Raw genomic sequence first — 200 nt, 5'->3', positions numbered from 1 at the left:
CGCTGCCCGCTGAAGGGAGTTCGAGGGCAGGGACCCGTAACATAGACCCGCTGCTTAAATCTGGCACCGGTGGCGGGGAGGGGGAGCGGGAAGCTCCTGAGCGAGCGGCTTTCGTGTCTCTGTGCCCGGCGCCGCAGCGATGGGCTACCTGAAGCTGCTGGTGATGAAGGACTTCAAGTCGTGGGCGGGGGGGGAGGGGA

Source organism: Merops nubicus, unplaced genomic scaffold (assembly GCF_000691845.1).
Source record: "Merops nubicus isolate BGI_N331 unplaced genomic scaffold, ASM69184v1 scaffold31133, whole genome shotgun sequence".
Lineage (NCBI taxonomy): Eukaryota > Metazoa > Chordata > Aves > Coraciiformes > Meropidae > Merops > Merops nubicus.
This window is presented reverse-complemented; position numbering follows the sequence as displayed.